Source organism: Ambystoma mexicanum, chromosome 5p (assembly GCF_040938575.1).
Source record: "Ambystoma mexicanum isolate Mex_15411 chromosome 5p, UKY_AmexF1_1, whole genome shotgun sequence".
In the NCBI taxonomy this organism is placed as follows: domain Eukaryota; kingdom Metazoa; phylum Chordata; class Amphibia; order Caudata; family Ambystomatidae; genus Ambystoma; species Ambystoma mexicanum.
Genome location: NC_090930.1, coordinates 576,108,246 through 576,130,093, shown reverse-complemented (window position 1 = coordinate 576,130,093; position 21,848 = coordinate 576,108,246).

The following is a 21,848-nucleotide window of genomic DNA, read 5'->3' as shown; positions in this document are numbered from 1 at the left end:
TTCTTTTTCTTCCTCCTCTTGGGTTTTTTGAGGGCTGTTGTTGATTTCTTCTATATAGTCGACTTAGACATTTGCCAGCCTTCGAAATTCTTCCAAGATTGAGTCTGAGAGTGGTGTGTCATCGAAAAATCTTTTGGCCCTTCTTCGTTTAGAGTCTTGTTCTGGTTTTGCAAATTTTGAATTTCCGAGGGTATTATCTTTAAAAATTCATGGGTAGTGATATTGCTTTTTGCCCCCTCTTTCAATAGGCTTTGAATTTGGGCGATGTCTAGCCCCTGTTTAATGCTATCCTTTAGAATTGGAATCAGAATGCTATTCATGATATTATTTACTGCAACCATAGCTGATTCGTTTTTAGCGATTTCCTGCGACATTTCCAATAGATGGCCTGCTTGTGTTGCACCTCTGTTCTTAGAAGTTCAAACACTGAAACCAGAGAATTGAGAACATAGCTCAGGGCTGCCAGTGTGTTTTTGGATGCCATTGGAAGCCCTTCTCGTGGGGTGGCCAATGGCTCTTCTTGTTGATTACGGTTGCTCGGTGAGATTGCCATAATTCCTTGAGTTTTGTTTGTTGAAGTAGTAATTACTTCTGACCCCTCTGTAGGTGTATTTCTGGCCGGAGTATTGTGTTTGTGTGTTGATAGTTGCCAGGTAGTGTCTATCATGTCCTCTAGGTCGTTGGTACTCTTGTTCCTTTTCCTAGGGAAGTGGTCGTTGATTCTTGTCTGGATTTTTTCAGTTGTCAGAGTATACTCTAGCCCTCTTTTCCATATTTTTTGGATGTTGAGATTGGGGAATCTTCCCGCTGGAGTTTGTTGTGCGTCTATATGGGTTAGAGTCTCCTGTGAGGTTGCTGGGTCTGAGTCTGAGACAATAGAAGCCCCCCTCCCTGACTCGCACCCTGCCTCTAGATAAGACCCATCTTGTGCATCCATATCTTCCTCAAGAGGTGAGCTGCGCAGTCTCATTACGGGTGTAGCGGTTATTGTTTGATGGTGTTAATGCGCGCAAAACACAAAATTTATTTACGTGTTTAGTACGCCTCAGACCGCCAAACAGCTAATGGGCTTGTCTCCTGCCGGGCTTAACGCCACGAGGGTGGTATACTCCGTCCTTTGAGTTTGTCCCAGATCACGTGATCAGATCACGTGTCCAAACGATGCCCCGCCTCCTCCAGGAAGCGCGTTGCAATGGTTGTTGCGGGCAAGAGTCTGGGAGAGAGCTCGCAGTGCCAGATAAGATGAAATAAGTAGGTCAGCTTTCAATCTCAGCACTTTTGCAACTGAGAACACAACGATACGGGCGGCAGACTCCGTCCTTTGAGTTCGCCCCAGATCACGTGATCAGATCATGTGTCCAAACGATGCCCCGCCTCCTCCAGGAAGCGCGTTGCAATGGTCGTTGCTGGCAAGAGTCTGGGAGAGAGCTCGCAGTGCCAGATAAGATGAAATAAGTAGGTCCTCTTTCAATCTCAGCACTTTTGCAACTGAGAACACAACTATACGGGCGGCAGACTCCGTCCTTTGATTTCGCCCCAGATCACGTGATCAGATCACGTGTCCAAACGATGCCCCGCCTCCTCCAGGAAGCGCGTTGCAATGGTCGTTGCAGGCAAGAGTCTGGGAGAGAGCTCGCAGTGCCAGATAAGATGAAATAAGTAGGTCCGCTTTCAATCTCAGCACTTTTGCAACTGAGAACACAACGATACGGGCGGCAGACTCCGTCCTTTGAGTTCGCCCCAGATCATGTGATCAGATCACGTGTCCAAACGATGCCCCGCCTCCTCCAGGAAGCGCGTTGCAATGGTCATTGCTGGCAAGAGTCTGGGAGAGAGCTTGCAGTGCCAGATAAGATGAAATAAGTAGGTCCACTTTCAATCTCAGCACTTTTGCAACTGAGAAAACCATTTCGTTGTGAAAATTGAACAGGGAACCCCAAACTATGCCAAAGAAAGACGTGGGTGGAGACAATGTAAAACTATATTCTGAAATGACTTGAAGGAAGCAATTGTTTAATGTATGTATTAAAAATGTGGGTTATATTTAAAGAAGAGACAATTTGTAGACATGGGTTGCAGAGTTAAAAAGTGTTCCCACATTGGGATCAAACAGATTCTACACCTTTTCCCTGGACAATAGAAGCTTCCTTCTGTCCTTGGCCAAGAGATCGACAGACTGGTGTGAACAGGAACTAGCCAAGGCACCCTGGCATGTTGCTCTGAGTAAAGACAATGGATTCTTTGGGATGAATAGAATATGCTGATTTGGGTGTGACTGCTCAACAACTGCTCTGGGAGAGACAGGGCATGTGACCTCTGAGGCAGCCAAGCTTCTGGGAGCAGAGACAAACCATTGTGTGTATTGAATTGAAAGCAAATATATGTTTTATGAAATCATGTATAACACATTTTACCAAGCTGACAAAAATATGAAACTTTGGGATTCTTAAAATGACAAATTCACTCACAGTTCAAGACTAAGATGGACGCCGTGTGATGTTCTGAGACCAAACCCTGGAATTTATTAATATTGCAGCTGCAGTGTTTTTGCTATGAACATAAGAACTTACAGTAATATGCCCAGAGAGGATCTGCATGCATGTATCAAATTTGGTGCAGAACCAATATTGGGAAACCCACCAAAAGCACAAATAAGTTGTCATTTCTGAACTAGAGCTCTTAGGAAGATCAGAGTTGGACAAGAATGTACCTTAATCAATCTGTGATGTGTATACGTATTATGAACAAGTTGTGCACCATGGAAATATGTTTGTTATTAAAAATTGATTTTCTATGTAAAAACAGAGGGGAGGGATGTCAGCTAAGCCATAAACACAGCATCATGATGACACCTCATGACACGCTGATCCTTTCTCCAGTCAGAACCCAGAAAATTCTCTGACCGATCGTATCTTTAGGGGGTTGGGCATGTAGAATCAGCCTCCCCACCCACTTTAAAAACACATAAAAAGAGTCTGTTTAGGACAGATAGAAAGGACATCTTTTCCACTACTCAACTTTTCTTGGCGCAGCACTCTTCCGGAAGACTCCAGAATCCAGAAAGTTCCAGAGACCAGACTCTAGAACCAAGCTCTAGAACCCTGAAGCAGAGGCCTAATTCACAAGCTGAACCCTTCTCAGCAGGCCTTCAGAATCTTTTGCAACCTGATTCTAACCCCTAAACTTCAACCGGGCCTAACCAAACCATTCAAAAGCCTCCCTGAGCTGTTCTATTCTAGCTAAGAACCCTGTGCTAGAACCCAGATCCGGACCCAGAAAGCAGTGCTGTAATCCAAGACCCGTCAGATCCAGTTCAAGAGGCCGCAGATCGCCGTGCAGTGCTGAACGCAGAACCCAGAGGGCCTGAAACCTGTCCGGTGGTGAGAGTGAAGCCAAACCCCTTGACCAAATCTTTGACGAAGCCCATTCCATTCCCAAGCCTATGAGTGAGTATCTAGTCTAGAACTGTCCATAATCAATCTCTTAGTTTAAAGTAATCCTCTTCCATCCATTTTAACCTGTCCAGAACTGCATTATAGAACCTTGTGTCCTTCCTATTGTTGGTAAATCTCTAAGGCGCATCTGTCATTTCTGAAATCTTGACTTTATTTCTGCAAAATCTACCTTCACAAAAACCTCCGTAATTTTTGAACCGCATGTCCCAGAAGCGGAATTTAACTGTCATTTTGAAGCTAAGACATTCCCTTACATGTAGCCCTGAGTGAACTATATATGGCCCTAAGGCCAAGGATGAGCACAACAAGATTGCCAGGGTAGCGGCAAATTTATATTTATATATGGGAGCCATACAGGACAAATGTGCTGAAGGTCAAGATCTGGCAAGTAGGCAACTGATGGCATTAGAGAAGGCCCAATCTGACCTGGACTCTTCTGAGCAGAGGCAGAAAACGGAAGTAGGCAGTATATCATTAAAATAAAAGAGGATATGGATATCCTGCAACAGGAAAGGGCAGACCAGGATACCAGAATTCTGGCCTTGCAGAAGGAGTTCCAAGAAGGTTTGGGCTCCCTACTGCAGAGCCAGACAAAGTTGGAGCAACAACTGGATTTCAATAGGGCATGCACAGAGCAGGTAGCCACCCTGCAAAGCCATCTAGATAGAGTGAAGGCAGAGAGCAATAAGCTGATTTCGAAAGACCTAGACACACAGGAAGAGTTTGATGAAGAACGCCAGAAAGCTGGTGCCCTTCAAAGGCAGAGGGACAACCTGGTGGCACAGAGGAAGGCTCTTACTCAGGAAAGGGATACCTTAGGCCAGAAAGTCTGTCACTTGAAAGGGAAGCTGGAGGAAAATCACCTGGCCCTTCAGGGACTGGGTGATCTCCAAAAAGAGTATCAAAACCTGTTAGAGCACACCAGGAGGGTGGAAGATGCTCTGACAAGAAAGGAGCAGGCCAGTCGGGACGGGACTCAGGAGGTAACCCTCCTGCAGCAAAGACTGGCCCAGTACTTCAGGACTAACCTGGAAGCACATGAGAGAATGAGGCTCTCTGTCAGCACAATAATAGGCTCCAGCAAAAGGTAGCCATGCAGGAGAAACTGATAGAGTCTAGTAAGGCCTTGATTGAGGAACTGAAAGCACAGGCTCTTGCATGGCATCAGGGAGCAGGGGCTGATAGAGATGAGGTTTGCTGGGAAAGGGAAACACCTGAGCATAACCTCAGAAGCCCCAGTACCAGAGGTCTTCACCTCTCCCAGTCCCTGGACTCTGCCACCCCTATGTCCCCTGGTGCATATGAGCCCAGGGCCACGGGGATGGCAGATTATTATCCAGTCAGAAATATGGGACTCATGGAACAGTACCTCCCAGGCATGGATGGGCGGGCATCTTGATATGGGCACCCGAGTACTGCGAAGTTTAGTGGGGAACCGCAAGAGAGTAGGCCCACTAAGGGCTTACTGAAAACCTCTGCCCAGTTAGGTCAGTGGGGGGGGGGTAACCATCAAATCCTGGGAGCAAGGAGGAATCAGAAGACTCCTCTGAGCGTCCCAGGACACAGGAGACTAGGTCCCCACATTCTGCCACCCATACCCAGGCTCGCAGAATCTGGGAAAACCTGGAAGATCAGACGGGCACCTCTGGGAGCAGTGCTTCTGAGTCAGAGGATGAATGGACCAGGGTTACCCGAACCAAGAAGGCCAATAAGGCAAAAAGGGCCTTGCTTAAGGACCCCTTAAAACAGATCAAAGCAATAAGGAGTGTCATCACTCCTTATCATAAGAACTCCAAGTATTCTGTTTGGGAACACTTGGAGCTCTTTGAGCAAATGATGGAGACTTTCCATTTGAAAGACAGCAGTAGCTGCATTCGGCACATAAAATGGACATTCTCCCCAGAATACGCCAGTTTTTTGTGGGGCTGGAGGATCAAAATCATTCAAGATGGTCCTCCTACAGGGCGGCCATCTTAAAGCACTTTTCTGTTCATAGAAATCCCCAAGAGGTTCGCAAGGCAGCCTACAATTTGCAATGTTGGGAGGATCAGGCCCCACAAGAATTTATGCAGGAGTTGAAGCGTGCCTTTGCGCAGACTACCAAAAGAGTACGCAAGGACAGTAAAGAATTTGTAAATACGTTTTTCCATGCCTTACCCAAATACATCATGACCCAGCTAGTGAGAGATTTTCATGAGAAAAGATCACTAGACTGGGTCATTGAACAGGCCACCCGAATCTATGAGAAGCAGAAGCCCATAGAAAATAACAATAATGCTCATAAAAACCCCAAACCGACCAGCACCCCTGTTGCTGCGAAGGTGGCAGAGGTAAAGGTTGCCCCCATTTTAGATTTGGAGATGGGGGGCCTAAAAACCTGCCTGCACAGAATAATTCCAAGCACAGAAGGCTCTTGGGCCAGTCACAGACAGGGAGCCAAGGAGGAAGTCCCACAAATGGGGTCCCTCACTCCCCTGACTATGTAAGTCCCCGCTAACAGGAAATAAGACCCATCCTGGGTTATGTGTGGACCCCTCCAGCCCAAGAGAGGGTCCAACCAAGCACCTATCCCAGGGAACTTCCCACCTACCTTCCCACTTGAGGGCAGAAATTCCCCAAATCCTGGGCAGAACTTTTTCCCCAGGTACCCACAAAATTTCCAACCCCAAAATCATCCATCCTTCTTCCCCACTTCCCTGAGCCCAGACCACCTAATCCTGTAGAGGGGAGGCCAAGGGTGGGGGGGGTTACCCAAAGCTTACCAACTCGGGGTACTACCAGAGAAGAGATAGCTACCCTTCCCGGGATCAGCCCAGGGGAGAAAACTGAACCCTGTATCAGCCTGAGCGGGTTTCACAGTTAGAGCGCCAGGTCCAAAATATGGCACAGGATCTGGGTTGCATGCTGAGGGCTCAGCAGAACCCTCAGATGGGCATGCCGGCGCAGAATGCCCCAAACTCTGGACCTGGTGCTCCAGAACAATGACGGGGCTGCACCCCGACAACTCACCGGTTCCCATGGAGGAGGAACAAGAGCAAGGGGGGTGTAAAGGCTTGAGGAAAGCTTCCTTCCCCACTTTTAAACAGGCCCTGGCTACCCAGGAACCGGAAACAAAATCTCTTACCCCTGAAAGTCTGACACTGAAGGAGCAGAGAGGGGGTAGGAGAAACAAAGGAGCCAAACAGACCCACTTTGTGGAGGAGATACAGTTCTTCCATTTTGAGGGAGAGGGATCCTCAGAGGATCCTGGGAAAAGGATCTTCTCCTTCAGAGATGGGGGAACTCCTCCCAAAGAAAAATGGGTCCCAAGGGATTCAAATCCAGACTGGGTAGATGTGGGGACTGAGCTAGCGCCGCCCGTCATCCTACCCCAGAACCAAATCCCCTGGTTCAAACCCATCCTGGTGACTGCCTCCAAAAAGGGGGGGTGGCCTAGAACCGGAACCAGGTGAACTCAAAACTTCTCCTATCTCTACTTGCCAACTTTTTCTTTCATATTCTCAAGACTCTCCACAGAATTCTGCCCAAATCTCTTCTCTCTCCATGTCCAAAACCAGAAAATTAGTCCACTAGTTGTCCAAAAATGTGCATTATCTGTGCCCCCTTGCAGAGAAGGAGGAAAGATACTATGCCTCGGTACAAGTACAGGGGCAGGGTCCAATTTTGGCACTGGTGGACAGTGGATCCCAAGCTACCCTTCTGTCCAAAAAGGCCTTCGATGAACTAAATTCAGGAAGGGGGAGAATTACCAAATTCCTCTCACCTCTCTTCCTGGACAACTTCGGAACGTTGACAGGAAGGAAATTCACGTCAAGGGGACTGCGGATTTGGACATTAAAATTGGGCGACACATGGTGAAACACCCGGTCATAGTAGTGACTCCAGAGGGCACCCCTTGTTTATTAGAGAATGACCTCCTGAGAAGGTTTTCACCCATAATAGATTGTGTAAACAAGGTCTTCTGGACCTAGACTAGCCGACCCATAATGTAGAAACAGAGTGTCAACCATATTAGTCTATACGGCACATGCCAGATAGTTGAACACAAATCTGACCAAGTAGAATTTCACTTCCAGAACAACCAAATTCCAGACGTGACAGTAATAGCGGTAGGACAACAGACTGGTGATGGGGGGTCCTCTCTATTTCTGAAAATCAACCTTCCTTCCAGTTTAAGGTGGTAGTCCACACTGGAAAAAAACACTCTGAAATTCTTTACCAATCCACAATCAGACATTCCTAATCCAATAGTCCAGAAAGATGTGAAATCAGCTCAGAGCCTGGCTGATGTTCAGCCAATTGGAGAGCAGTTGTTCATCCCAGTTCAGTTAAATGATGGGAAGGACTCTGTTCTCGCCCGAGTGTGTGTGAACAACGGTAAGAGCTTCATCAGCGAAGCCATGTTCCACCAACTCCCAAAAGGTCCAGACATTCCCACATTCAAACTTATAGAAAATTGGGAAATGGATCTAGAAGCACCCAATTCCAAACACCTCCTGCCAAGCAGGTGTATGCTCAAAATCTCCATTGGCAACAAGAGCATAGTCCATAATTGTTGGGTCGTGCGAGACGTCACTGCCGCCTTTTACTTAGGCAGTGACATTCTCAATCGCTTTGCCATTAGTTTGGACCTAATAAACTTCAAAGCTTGGTCCCGATTAGCGGATAATCCCATGGGGTTTGATGATCCAGAGAAAGCATTTAGGTTAGCTCAATTGCTACCTTTTGCAGTTGAAATTCAGATTGGAGAGGAAGTCACCATCCCAGAAAGGACCCGACAATTCTACCTGGAAGTGAAAGTTAAAAGAGGACAGAAATTGAAAAACCCTGATGCTTTTATTCATCTAAATGCTTCTCTCCAACAGCAGGTGTTGGGGTAAAACGAACACCATTAGTCAATATATAACATGACACCATTCCAATAGAGGTGAATAACATTGACTTAAAGAGTATTACTCTAGCCACAGGCACCATTATTGCAATGGCGGTTGATGACCGACATTTTTCCATTGATTTAGGGAATGAACTGTTAGGACCGATCCCCAAGGACTGTTTTGACAGTGACAGTGATGACAATACAACACCAGACAGGATCTTTACCCGGCATGGGGGGAACTTCCTGGTGTACACTTCCTGCCCTTATGGCAAAGAAGATGTGACTTGTGACTTCAGGACGGATGAGGTGATTTTCCAGGTCCATGAGGGCTGCCTTTCCCATCTGAAGCCACCAGTCCAAATCAGCACTCCAGGGACTTCTCCACCCAGCTGGAGGAGGCCGCTGAGTTAGCGAAACCAGAAGTCTTTCCAGGGTTCAGGCAGATGGTTGAAGAGAGAGTCAACCTAGCTGATGCCTGTGTGACTCTGGAGCAGAAGCAAAAGCTGAAACAAGTTTTCTTGGAATTGCGATGGACTCATATGACTGTGGTCGCTCCGACATCCACACAACAACAATTCCCATGGACCCTGGCATGACTCCGGTGTTTGTGAAGCAATATCGCTTGCCTCTCGCATCCATTGGGTCCCTTACTGAAATAATTAAGAACCTTCAGTCCCGTGGGATAATCCATCCAGTCCACAGCACCTTCAATAATCCGGTGCTGGGGATATTGAAGCCAATCGGCCAGTGGAGACTCTGCGCCGACCTTAGGGAGCTCAACAAACGGGTCCATACTTCCCGATGGCCTCTTCCCTAGATTGACCAAGGGCTGGTCCAGATCCAGGGGTCACAGGTATTCACTGCAATAGACCTGACCAATGGATACTGGACTGTGCCTGTCAGTAGGGAGGACCAATACAAGCTGGCTTTTACCTTTGGGGGCCAGCAGTACACATGACCCGGACTCCCTTCGGATACCTCAACTCCGGTAATGAGTTCAACATTTTCCTACATAAGGCCATGCCCGACCTGGGTGCAAGGCTTATGTAGATGATGTCCTCATCAAGAGCTCAACTGTTGAGGAACACATAGCGGAGATCCATTATGTTCTGACACAGTTGAGGGCCGCTGGAGCAAATCTTTCCTTCCAAATAGCACAGTGGTGTAGAACCTGTGTTAATTTCTTGGGGCATGAGATTACTCCTCAGGGTCTCTGTCCCCAGGAAAAGAAAGTGGAAGCACTCCAGAAACTGAAGGACTCCACAACCCTGCGGGAACTAAGGAGCCTCCTTGGACTGACAAATTTCAGCAGAAAGTTCATTGAGGGCTAAGCAGAGATCACCAGACCCCTTATTCATCTTTTGAAGGGGGGGTCAAGTGGGAATGGGGTCCAGAACAATCCGAGGCAGTAAGACAACTCAAAAGAAGCCTCTCACAAGCGCCTTGCCTAGCTTACCCTGTCAGAAACAAGGTGTTTTTCTTGGAGACAGGGTTCTCTAATACATGCTTGACTGCAGTATTATACCAAAAGCATGACAAGGTCAATAAAGTAATCTCCTATGCGAGCAAAGCTTTATCCTCTGTGGAGGAAAAATTCAACGATTGTGAGAAGGCACTCCTGGCAACAGTGTGGGCTTTGAAGAATTACTGCCTGTTTATCCAGAGGGAACACATCACAGTGGAGACTCCACACCAGCCTCAGAAATATCTTCAAAAGTGACAGAATCTGGGCCGGAAATGTGAGTTATTCCCAAATTACTTCCTGGATTCTGTCAATGCAATGCTTTCCTGTGGAGGTCAGAAATGGCCAAAACAAGAAGAGTCCCCTCGCGCAAGTTCTGGCTGACTTGCATGTTTGTGCCAGAGAAAACTGTCTCGGGTTCGAAAGTCTATAAATCAAGGACAACATAGAGGCATTCCTCAATTCCCCACACAAAGTCTTTGAAGAAGACAAGTGTGAGGGAATGCCCACTGTCTATGTGGATGGATGCTCTTACCTTGTTGACAACGGGGAAAAAGAACTTGTGGCCGGCGTAGGGAATGAATGGGTGAATGAGTCCCCAGAACCCTCCCCTGGGTACAAGATTGGTTCCCGAAGTAGTCAAGTGGCAGAGTTGATGGCTGTGCATCAAGCCATCCTCACTGCTATCCAACATCAACTCCACGAACTGGTCATAATCACAGATTCGGATTATGTACGGAACGGGTTCGTGGAGCACCTGGTTAACTGGAAAACCAGAGGCATGTTATGTGCTAATAACAAACCCTTGAAACATGGGAAGTTAATCCAAAATATTGACGATCTGGTCACCTCGAATGGGATGACCATTTACTGGAAAAAGATCAAGGGTCATTCCAAAGTAGAGGCACCAGACAAAACTGGAAATTACTTTGCTGATCAGTTGGCCAAAACCAGGGCCATCCAAGGGGATCTAATTGAGATCGAGTCCGTGTTGGGGGAAATCCAGGTCACTGCTATCACTAGGTCCCAGACAAATGCTCACAATGATCTTTCAACTGCACAATGGAGTAAGGAGACCCCAGATGCTGATTTGATTACGGCTCAAAAAGGGGATCCAATAATTGGTAAGTTTTATCAACACATTGAGGACCCTGAGAACTTTCCCCTGACGGATACCGATTACATAGGGAATGAGGTCCTGAGAGTGTTGATGAAATGTCCAAAAATGTTCTGAATCCAAGATGGTTTGTTGGTAAGGAAATCCCTAGCGGGCCATGATCAGTGGGTGGTTCCTATCATATTCTGAAGCCTGATGTTAAGTCACGCCCATGATGCGGTCACAGACGGTCATAGGGGGTTTCATACAACACTTGAAATCTTAAGAGAGGTTGCATACTGGCCACAAATGGGGCAGGACCTCAACCAATACTTGAAGGGGTGTCTTCTGTGTGCACAATTTCAGCCAACATCCCTCACACACCGTGCGCCTCTCCAAAAGAGGGGGATGACACTGCCATGGTCAGATTTGGAAGTTGACTTTATAGGGCCCGTGATTCGCTCCTCTAGGGGAAATAAGTACATGTTTACTGTGACATGCTTATTTACTAAATGGGTGGAATGTGTCCCGGCCCCAAACTGCAAGGCAGAAACAGCAGCTGCCCTGATGATCAACCACATCTTTTCGCGTTTTGGACTACCCCAAAGGATTGAATCAGACAGAGGTAGCCATTTCACCAGCGAAGTAATGACAAAGATGTGGGAGATACTTGGGGTTAAAAGGAAGCTACATATTGCTTACCGGCTAGCCTCTAGTGGTACAGTAGAACGTTGCAACAAAACCATTGTGAGCATCTTAAAAAAGTTTGTGGCAGATTCTGGGCCAAGTTGGGATATCCGATTACCTCTTGTCCTAACGGCCATCAGATCTACCCCTTCATCTAAAAATAAATGTCACCGTTTGAGCTGATGACTGGATGCAGGATGGTGCTTCCCCAACATCTGCTCTATAGACCCCAAGAGCAGACATTGATCAATGCCTCCACATCTCATGAGTATGTTGAAAATTTAAGAAAACACCTTCAACATGCTTTTGCCTATGCTCAGCGAAATCTAGAAAGATCAGCCGATAGCATGAAGACCCACTATGACTTAAAGAACACCAGAAAAGAATACAATGTAGGAGACCGGGTCTATCTATACAATTTCCAAAGGAACCAGGCCAAACAGTGTAAATGTATGCCTACCTGGAAGGGACCTTTTGAAATTGTAGACAGTTGCCTACAAGATCCACATCCCCAAAGGCAGTTTGGCAGAGGGGGAAGATAAGTGGGTCCATATTAATCAGCTAAAGTGTTGCCATCCCAGGCACACTCTGCAGCAACTGGAGGAGTCCTCTGGAACCCCAAAGGGGGCTGCTCCAGATCAATAAAATTTCAACTCTAAAACCATTCCACACATAGTCTATAAAATACAATAATAAGAATGCAAATGTCTCTTGTTTTACAAAATGTATATGCCCGCCCCACTACATTAATAGTGGTGGGGAAATGCCTACGAATATGTTGTTGCCTTTTTGCTTTGTCATCCAAGGAGAGAGAAACCATGGAGACTGACCAAGGAGGACGACCGGGGACCTGGAGCAAAGATCCGAGGGGCCCGGGGTATCGCTCAATACTCCCATCAGGACTGGCGAGGAGAACCGATCGATCCACCCCTGATGGAGGAAAAGATGCTGAACTTTGGCATCTGTGGAATCCAGAGGGATGATGCGGACATCCCAGTCTTGCGAAGTTCCATCGATGAAAGTTCAACGGCCATCGCAAGAGGGGGGCTTGTGGGATGTATTAACCCAATCATCCAAGCCCTGCAACATCACCGTGCATTGCTGGCAGCGGAAATATCAGAATGGCCACTGGAAAGCATGCTGCGCACTCAAAATCACCAGAAAATGCGCAGTGAAAACCTGAAAAAAAGGCGGCCCCCCACATTTGCCTATATTAGTGAGCACAGGAGAGCAATGCCTAAAACCACCATTGGGCTACCCACAAAGTAGCCTGAAACCACTTGGAAATAGCAATGCTGATTGCAAAAGAAACAGAGCTAGCTTCCAAAAAAAAATATTTTCTTGATTGACAAAAATTGCTAAAATCATGGCTCACAAAATCACCTAAAAGATCCAACCTCTTTGTTGGGTGTTCCACATTACTCTGCTGCAAGAATCCACATCAATACAATGTCAGCAAGAATCATAGCTCCTGCATACCTCACAGAAAAATTCACAAAGCACACTTCTGAACGTCCCGTCAGAAAGGCCCTCTCAAACAGCATCACAGTCCCCAACTTTAAACTGAAAAGAACTGGTGGGTCCAGCTTCCCGGTTCTAGCAGCTCATCTCTGGAACTCCATCCCAGATGCACTTAGAGCCACCCATTCCTTCCATGTGTTCAAAGCTAACGTTAAACTCTGGCTTAACACCAACGACTGCTAAATGCCCCAACTGTACCAAATACTCTGTATATTTTTTGTAAACACTTGTTAATGTAACATATCTTTCATGTAAGTCATCCAACATTGGAACGTAAGAAATGTTTTGATATATGTAAAATATCTCCCATGTATGTCTTCCGACAGTGTAACATAATAAATGCTTTATATATGATCATGTAAGATAAGAAATTTAACTTATTTTTGTACCTGCAACCCAAGATTTATTTTCTGTAAGCGCCCAGTTGCTTAACGGTCAGGTGTGCTCTATAAATAAATAAACAATACAATACAATACAATATGCTATCAAGCAAAATCCTATTTTAAAGATACTGATGAAAAGACAGCTGTCAAAAATGGGTGCAATGCCGGTACTCACCACTACCAGAAGCCGGCGTTTTAAACCATTTCTTTGTAAAAGTTGAACAGGGAACCCCAAACTATTCCAAAGAAAGACGTGCTGAGGGGTGGAGACAATGTAAAACTATATTCTGAAATGACTTGAAGGGAGCAATTGTTTAATGTATGTATTAAGAATGTGTGTTATATTGTAAGAAGAGACAATTTGTAGACATTGGTTGCAGAGTTAAAAGTGTTCCCACACTGGGATCAAACAGATTCCACACCTTTTCCCTGGACAAGAGAAGCTTCCTTCTGTCCTTGGCCAAGATATTGACAGACTGGTGTTAACAGGAACTAGCCAAGGCACCCTGGCATGTTGCTCTGAGTCAAGACAATGGATTCTTTGGGATGAATAGAATATGCTGATTTGGGTGTGACTGGTCAACAACTGCTCTAGGAGAGACAGGACATGTGACCCCTGAGGCAGCCAAGCTTCTGGGGGTGTAGACAAACCATTGTGTGTATTCAATTGAAAGCAAATATATGTTTTATAAAATTACGTATTTACAAATTTTACCAAGCTGACAAAAGTATGAAACTTTGGCATTCTTAAAATGACAAATTCACTCACAGTTCAAGACTAGGCTGGACGCTGTGTGATGTTCTGAGACCAAACCCCGGAATTCATTAATATCTGCAGCTGCAGTGTTTTTGCTATGAACATAAGAACTTATAGTAATATGCCAAGAGAGGAACTGCATGCATGTATCACATTTTGTGCAGAACCAATATTGGGAAACCCACCAAAAGCGCAAATAAGTTGTCATTTCTGAACTAGAGCTCTTAGGAAGATCAGAGTTGGACAAGAATGTACCTTAATCAATCTGTGATGTGTATATGCATTATGAACAAGTTGTGCACCTTGGAAATATGTTTGTTATGAAAATTTGATTTTCTATGTAAAAGCAGAGGGGAGGGATGTCAGCTAAGCCATAAACACAGCATCATGATGACACCTCATGACACGCTGATCCTTTCTCCATTCAGAACCCAGACAATTCTCTGACCTATCAAATCCTTAGGGGGTTGGCCATGTAGAATCAGCCTCCACACCGACTTTGAAAACACATAAAAAGAGACTGTTTAGGACAGATAGAAAGGACATCTTTTCCACTACTCAACTTTTCTTGGCGCAGCACTCTGCCAGAAGACTCCAGAATCCAGATAGATCCAGAGACCAGACTCTAGAACCAAGCTCTAGAACCCTGAAGCAGAGGCCTAATTCACAAGCTGAACCCTTCGCAGCAGGCCTTCAGAATCTTTTGCAACCTGATTCTAACCCCTAAACTTCAACGTGGCCTAACCAAACCATTGAACAGCCTCACTGAGCTGTTCTGTTCTAGCTAGGAACCCTGTGCTAGAACCCAGATCCGGACCCAGAAAGCAGTGCTGTAATGCAAGACCCGTCAGATCCAGTTCAAGAGGCGGCAGACCACCGTGCAGTGCTGAACACAGAACCCAGAGGGCATGAGACCTGTCTGGTGGCGAGAGTGAAGCCAAACCCCTTGACCAGATCTTTGACGAGGCCCATTCCATCCCAAGCCTAGGCATGAATATGTAGTCTAGAACTGCCCATAACCAATCTCTTAGTTTAAGGTAATCCTCTTCCATCCATTTTAACCTGTCCAGAACTGCATTATAGAATCTTGTGTCCATCCTGTTGTTGGTAAATCTCTAAGGCGCATCTGTCATTTCTGAAATCTTGACTTTATTTCTGCAAAATCTACCTTCACAAAAACCTCCGTAAGTTTTGAACCGCACGTTCGAAGCGAAATTTAACTGCCATTTTAAAGCTAAGGTCCTAAGCTTTCCAAACCCAAAATATTTATTACAGTTTCTCCATAATCGCGATTTACGCACGTGGAAAAATTGCTGCGAATTGCAATTTTGGCTCAATTTCATTTTCTGTCAAAATAGCTGCTCCTTGTTCTCAATTGCTGAAATTCATTTTCAATTTGATAATCATTCATGAATCATTGCTAGTGTTGACCTGAACCAATCTCAAGTAATTATCACTCATCCTGAATCTCTTTTAGTGAATTAAAATCAATTTAGAAGATTTTCCCATCCATTGCAATCACATTCAAAAGCGTTTTGACCTTTGTTTTAAAATCATACCTGTTTTCTCTAAGCTTGCTGGGGTAACTGTAATTGAACTGCATTCTTGATTGTATTCCTGAAACCTGTGTGCCCTCATTTCCATCTCTTCATATTGCACCAGGGGGGAGTGAGTAGTCACAGAGGAAAGGTGACCATATTATATTTTGATTTAAATCATATCAAGTCTATTTCTGTGTTGCATTCTTTCCCATTATTGCATTTCCTTGAATCACATAAAGTATTCTCTGCTACAGTATCCTTCATATCCATACTCCATAAGTGATTAAAGAGATTGTTACTTTTGTAATATTATCCATTGTTGATTACCGTCCATATTCATAAGTGTGCTAGTCAAATATTATTTTGTTCATAAAAGTGTGATATATATTGTTTAATTATTCAAAATAAACCTTTTAATTTGCAAAACAAAACCTACTTCTTGGCTTAGTGAGGTCGGGGAGATCGAAAGAGAGGGGCGTTAAATAAGGGTTCATCATCTTGATTTAAAGAACTTTTGACATAAAAATATATAAATAAGGGCTTCCATTGGGCATCCAATCCTAAGCATTGACTTAGTTGGATTGCTGGTTGAAGTCCCTTAGAGGCTGAGTGTGTGGAACAACCTTGTGTGGTTGAATCAGCTGCTGAGGAATCCAAGCTGGAAGAGGACCTTGCTCCTGTTGGAGATCTTGATCCTGCAGACCATCCTCAGCTCCAGTCTTTTCTGGTAGAAGGTGGACCCTGTATGGAAGACTTCAGTAGAGGTCAAAGAGAGTGTCCTACTCTTGAAGGTCTTCACCATCTGGCAGCTTCCCAGCTGGGTGGGCAAGAGCCAGGGAAGCATAGGTTGCACTGGGAAGTTGGCCTCTTCGACAGTGAACCAACTGAGTCTATCCCAGGGGACTACAGAAGACTTGTAGTGCCTATTGGAAGCACACTCCAGTTCCTACAGTTAGCCCATGAGATACCTTTGGCTGGTCTCTTGAGCTTCAAGAAGACCAAGGAAAGGCTATCGTTGTACTTCTACTGGCCTAAGTTAGGGGCTGATGTAGATAAGTATGGTAGGAGGTGTCAGACTTGCCAAACATCTAGCAAAAGTGGAGCCAAGAATGTGGCACACTTGGTGCCTCTCCCAGTGGTGGGAGTCCCTTTTGAGAGGGTAGGAATCAACATTGTTGGTCCCTTAGACCCTCCAACATCTTCAGGAAACAGGTTTATCCTGGTTGTAGTAGACTGTGCTATCAGTATCCTGAAGCAATACCTATGAGAACTGTTACAGCTCGGGCTGTTGCTAAGGCCCTACCTGGTATTTTTACCAGAGTAGGTTTTCCTAAGGAGATTATCTCTGACAGGGGATCCGATTTCATGTCCCACTACATGCAGGCCATGTGGAAAAACTGTGGAGTAACTTACAAGTTCTCAACTGCCTACGATACTCAGACAAATGGATTGGTAGATATGTTTAAACCGTACAATGAAGAGTATGATAGGTGCTTTAGAGGAACCCCTTAGAAGAAAGTGGGACCTTCTACTGCCATGCCTCCTCTTTGCATATAGGGAATCCCTCAGGAGGGAGTAGTATTTAGTCACTTTGAACTTCTTTATGGCCATCCAGTTAGAGGCCCCTTGGCCCTAATTAAGGAGGGGTTGGAGAGTGCTCCTTCCCCCAAGTCAGTGAGAGTCACTGACTATGTGATAGGTCTCCAGAGGAGAATGTCACACATGATGGCAGAAGCATCAGATAACTTGAAAGCAGGTCAGGCTATGGCGAAGCATTGTCATGACCAGAAGGCCAACATGGTTGAGTTTTCTCAAGACCAGCTAGCTCTAGTTATGGTACCTACAAGTTAGAGGGCCTTACAGGACAAGTGGATAAACTTGGAGAGGTCAACTATCTGGTGGACTTAGGCAATCCTAAGTAGGCTCCCACAGTCTTTCACACCAACTGTATAAGAGCTTATGTCTCAAGACCAGAAGTGGGAGTTTTCCTTCTAGCTTCAGCTCAAGTGGAGGAGTAGAGTGAACCTCTACCTGACCTACTCAGAGGCCAGCCTTTACATGAGAAAATAGAAGGAGTCAATCTCTCTTCTAATTTGACACCTGAACAACAGGAGGAGTGCAAGTTTCTGTTAAATCAGTTTGCCTCCCTGTTTTCACTATCAGCAGGCTTGACCCCTTGGGGCCAGCATGATATTCAAACTGATGACTGTTTACCTGTCAGAAACAGAGATTACAGGATGTCAGATCATGTAAAATCCCACATAAAGGAGGAGGTCAACAAGATGCTTGATCTTGGGGTAATAGAGCCCTCTACCAGTCCATGGTCTAGTCCAGTTGTTCTAGTATCAAAGGCAGGATCCAAGGAGTTGAGATTCTGTGAGAACTATAGAGCTCTTAATGCAGTCACCAAGACGGATGCCCACCCTTTACCAAGGACAGATCAACTGGTGGATAAACTTGGTTCAGCCAAGTACCTCAGTACATTTGATCTTACTACAGGCTATTGGCAAACATGATAAAACATTCTAAAAAGAGACCCCGATATGCTAACCGAAACTTGCTTCTATTACCCAAACGTGAGACTGCAAAAAAAGAAGAGTTGGTGTGCGTTTCAACATTCTGCCAACATAGTAATGCCATTAGAGGCATTATTTTGAAAAATGTGCGCATTCTCAATGCCTCTGTGAATAGTATACCTAAACCACTGTTTGCCTTCAAAAAAAGTAAAAATCTGAAATAAAAATGACTCGGGCAAATAGATCTCCAGTAAAAACTTCCATCATTCGAGATACTAATCTAAACCCAGTGGTAGGGCATTATCCCTATACCTCGTGTATGGGCTGTAAATTCTCAAAGAAGACCATCTCTTTTAATGCATAGAAGAAGAACTGGGACCTTCGTATGTTTACAACATGCAGGAGCAAAAATGTAATTTATGCTATTCGATGCCCCTGCCAGTTGTTTTATATTGGAAAAACAACCAGAGAGGTGAGTACCAGGATTAAACAACACCATTCGAAAATCAAAACACAGAATCTTAGTGCGGCTATGGTAATCCATTTTGTTGAGATGGGTCATACTGCAGAACAAATAGAGTGGTTCTGCATAGAAAAAGTGCAGGCTCAAAATCAGTTCCAAATGATAAAAAATTTGGACTATAAAGAAAAAATATGGATTTTCAACCTTAAAACATTAATTCAAGGGTTGAACACTTTGGAGCCCTGGCATGCGAGTTACTAACATCAGCCATTCTACATGTATTTTGCACTTTCTCTCACTCTCCCCCGATTCCTTATGTCTCGTATACAGAGCACACCCACTTCTTGTGCACTGTATACGACGGCTATAGGATGATGTCAGTGACATATAACCAGAATCTTCTGCCGTGTTAAGCCAATCCCATAACTGGGCTGTTGGGTCAAAATTGAATATTGGTATTCTAATATAATAATTGGCAACTTGTAGGGAAAAAGGGTAAGTGTTTAATTAAATTATTTGGCCATCGAGCTGTCTACTGCGATTGGATGTTGATTTAATCTATTTAAACTGGCCGCCCATTTGGGCAGGTGATGGTCCTCGTGTCCGACACAGATCGGGCCAAAACACGGGTCACGCTCCATTTTCGGTATAGAATAGCAGGTGTCTTCATGTGGTTCACAACACCCGGTTTATACTGGGCGAATTAAATGGCCTTGCCCCGTTGTTTCTATGTAATGATGGGAGCCTTCGTTCTCCTGCAGTGGTGATTGCACGCACGACACTGCACTGTCATGACAGCGTTTTTCAACACTTAGCTCCAGACTATGTAGATGGCAACATGGGCCCCTGGATGCCCGGAAGAATATTCTAATACATGACTTTACGTTGCTATGACAGCACGCATAAACGTAACATCATGTGACACAATTCAGATCATGTGCTCGAGGCAACGCTATTTGAACTTTCCGGGAGAAGCCATACACCCACATTCACATCTGCAGGAGCTCCTTTCATTTTGAGGAAGCAAGTTGGCAGTTGCTAGCCGAGTAACATCTTTAATTTGTTGTAGGTAAGCGAACCTAGGCGCTAGAGATCCATGCTGCTTACCCACGCCATGGCTGTTAAGCCACGGGAGTTCAGGGTCTTAGATAAATTAGGCGGACCATCCCCTGCACTTCTACTGTTCAGCCTGAAATGTGTATATTATACCATTTTGGGGCCCAGGCATTCCGCCCATAGTTAAGTGGGAACATTAAAATTAAGGCTTCGCGTGAATAGCGGGGCTGGCGTTTAACCTTTGTTGACCACAGTGAGCTGTTTCCCTGATTTATCTTGATTTACAAATCTTAACTTAGAGTTTAGAGAGTGCCTTCTGTTCTGTGTTGTCTGATTTAGGGACGGAATACATCTCTGTGAGCCAGTGTGCTACGTAAGCATGTGCCAGTACCCACATCCCTAAAGCTGTGCCACTAATTGGACACATTAGGTAAAACCGGCAATTACACTTTTGCCACGATGGAGATGGGGGTAATATGTACCTGTATTCATTCATGTCTATACCTCACAGGGTGTAGCCGTAGTGGGAGCTCAATAATTCCCCGTGCAGGAACCAATTTCTGGAAATTGTTAAACGGAACCTACAGCTGATTCAGCCACATTAAAAAGGATTTTTTTCCTTTTTCCCTAAGCCAAGGTCAGTTATTCAGGTCTGCTGTAACTTTTATATTAGCTCAATAAACTAAAACATACAGGGATGAATAACATCTAGCCCACTTTTTCTGAATATTGAGTAGTCATGTGGCATCCATTTCTGCACGGTCTTTGGTATTAATGTGGCCAGTTTGAATGAGGAGCCATCTCAGTTCTCCATATATGTCCTTTTGACAACTATGGCCCTCACTGTTGGTGTTTCTTCTGCCCATGACCCGATTCCACTGTACTTTAGGACACCAATTCATGATGGTTGCACTTTATCTGTTTGACGCACACAGCACGCAGCAGGCTATTGCTCATGTTTACATATTGATTTTTAATTGCATATTTGGTTTTTGACCTATCGTACGATGTTGTCATCTAAGTATAGGGGACTCATGAGTTTTTGTCTCCCGCTTTCTTTTAGAATGTTAATCTTGTATCTCCTGAAGAAGATGTCACTATAATAGAGTATTACGTCGAAACCGGTAGAGAGAAACTTGAGATGAGGCCGTGGTTGAAGATTTTTGTGACCCATCTCAATTGTCTGCCCACCGTGATTACCAACTGTGGCCAAGCATTTTGGCTTCACATTCTTTCTATAAATAATCCAATTGATGAATTATATGTCATAGTATTTTATAGATTGTGTATATTTTGTATCCCTTGGAGTTTTGTATGAATAGTTGGATGGTTGATGTTTGGATGTGGATGAATGGCTGTACGATTGAATAGGATGTATTTTATTATATAGATGTGTTCTTAACGTTTTTTCCTGCTATGTAAATTGTTGCCTTAAGTGCAGATTAAAATCATGATTTGAGTCATATATTTAAATTGTATCAGGTTTAATAAAATCCCTTGATACCTATTTTCAAATTGTATCCTCTGCATGTCTTTCCGTGATCAATTGTTACATTAATACCCTAACCCAGAGTGCGGGGTCCCCTGTGTCTTTCAGAAAACATAAATAGCACTGACAGAACATGCCTATGAGAAAACTGCATTCACCACCCCAGCAGGCCTCGACCAGTTTAAGGTAATGCCTTTTGGACTAAAGAATGCACCTGCTACATTCCAAAGGATGGTTAATCAAGTTCTGAATGGGATGGAGGACTTCTGCATGGCATACTTTGATGACATTGCAGTGTTCAGCCCTACCTGGAAAGAACATGTTGACCACTTAGGATATCTTTTGCAGGCTCTTGAGCAGGCCCATCTGACCGTAAAGGCTAGTAAATGTCAAATTGGTCAGAGTAAAGTGGTCTACCTTGGACATGAGGTAGGAGGAGGTGAAATCAGGCCATTGCCTAGCAAAGTACAAGCTGTACAAAACTGGGCCAACCCTACTACTCAGACCCAGGTGATAGCCTTCCTGATCCTCACTGGGTACTATAG